Here is a 2101-nt window from a genome sequence, read left to right on the forward strand (position 1 = left end):
ATTTCAGGGTCAACTGCATCCTGGCTGTGTGGCCTTGGGTAAGTTATCTAACCTCTCTATCGCCTGAATTTCTTGGGGGTAGATTTAGGGCACAGTTATCCCTGGATACTTTTTTTGTGGAGGGGTTCAAACCTTTTTTATTTGCTTATTTTTTTTAGAGACAGGGTCTTGTTTTGTCATCCAAGCTGCAGTGCAATGGCTCAATCACGGCTCACTGCAGCCTCAACTTCCCAGGCTCAAGTGATCCGCCTCAGCCTCCCGAGTAGCTGGGACTACAGGCACACACCACCATGCCTGGCTAATTTTTTAATTTTTTGTAGAGACAGGGGTCTCCCTATGTTACCTAGGAGTTCACTCCTGGACTCAAGCAATCCTCCTGCCTTGGCCTCCCAAAACGTTGGGATTATAGGCATGAGCCACTGTGCTGGACCTGGAACTATTTTTAATAAATGGAAGTGAAATTCACATAACATAAAATTAACCAATTTGAAATTAACAATTCAGTGATGTTTAGTAAATTTACAGGGTTGTGCAACTGCCGCCTCTCTTTAGTTGCAAAATATTTTCATCATCCCCCAAGGAAAGGAAACTCTGTATCCATTAAGTAGTCACTCTCCACTCCCTCTTCTCCATGGTAGTTAACTTAGTTAGGTACCACCAGGCTTTCTTGGCTGAAGTCCCTGAAGAGGAAACAAGTGTTTTCCAGCTGGGCCATCACCTGTGACAAGTTGTCATTTATGTGGAGCTGGGATTCTCTTCTGGGTATGTATGTGCCATTCTCTAACTCTTTTTTGTTTTTTGAGACAGGGTCTTGCTCTGTTGAACAAGCTGGAGTGCAGTGGCACTTTCTCAGCTCATTGCAACCTCCATCTCCCAGGTTCAAGCAATTCTCCCACCTTAGCCTCCCAGCTGGGACTATGCGCACCCACCACCACGCCTGGCTAATTTTTGTATTTTTTGATAGAGAGAGGGTTTTGCCATGTTGGTCAGCTGATCTTGAACTCCTGACCTCAGTGATCCACCCACCTCAGCCTTCCAAAGTGCTGGGTTTACAGGTGTGAACCACTGTACCCGGCCCCATTCTGTGTGTTTTAGCACAGCTGAGTCGTCTAACCACCACCACAACCAGTACACAAACTACTTTCATCCCCCCAAAAAATTTCCTCTTCCTACCCTTTTGTGATCGTCCCCTCCCCTGCTCCCGGCCCCTGGCAACCACTGGTCTGTTTTCTGTCCCTAGAGTTTTAGCTATGCCCAAGTGTCAGATGAAAGGATTCCTGTAGATGTGAACTTTTGGGTCTGGCTTTTTTTGCCCAACACAAAGTACTTGAGATTCATCCAAGTTGCTGGTTGTATCAGTAATGCACGCCTTTTCATTGCTGAGTAGTAGTTTGTGGTGTGGATGTACCATAGCTTATTAAATTCTTCTGTTAAATTGGGTTGTCTCCAATTTGGGGTGATGATGAAAAGACTGCTCTAAACATCTATGTATAAATTTTTGTATGAATGTAAGTCTCCTTTTCTTTTTGACGTGGGGGCTTGATATGTTTCCCAGGCTGGAGCGCAGTAGTGTGATCATAGCTCACTGCAGCCTTGACCTCAGGAGTTAAGTGATCCTCCCACCTAGATCTCCCAAAGTATTAGGACTACAGGTGTGAGATGCCATACCCAACCTTGAATCTAAGACTTTATTTACCTAGGTTAGACACCCAGTCCTCCCAAAGTGCTGGGATTACAGGCATGAGCCACTGTGCTTGGCCCAAAACTTTCTTCTTATAGTTCTGGCATTATTTATTAAATGATTCCTTTCCCATGGAATGATCTTGGCCCTTGTTGAAAAGCCATTGGGGGCCAGGCGCAGTGGCTCATGCCTATAATCCCACACTTCGGGAGGCCAAGGCGGGCAGATCACCTGGGGTCAGGTGTTCGAGACCAGCCTGGACAACATGGTGAAACCTTGTCTCTACTAAAAATACAAAAATTAGCTGGGTGTGGTGGTGCATGCCTGTAGTCCCAGCTACTCAGGAGGCTGAACCTGGGAGACAGAGGTTGCAGTGAGCCGAGATCACACCACTGTGCTCCAACCTGGATCACGGAGCAA

The sequence above is a fragment of the Cebus imitator genome, unplaced genomic scaffold (genome assembly GCF_001604975.1).
Source record: "Cebus imitator isolate Cc_AM_T3 unplaced genomic scaffold, Cebus_imitator-1.0 Scaffold33, whole genome shotgun sequence".
NCBI lineage: Eukaryota > Metazoa > Chordata > Mammalia > Primates > Cebidae > Cebus > Cebus imitator.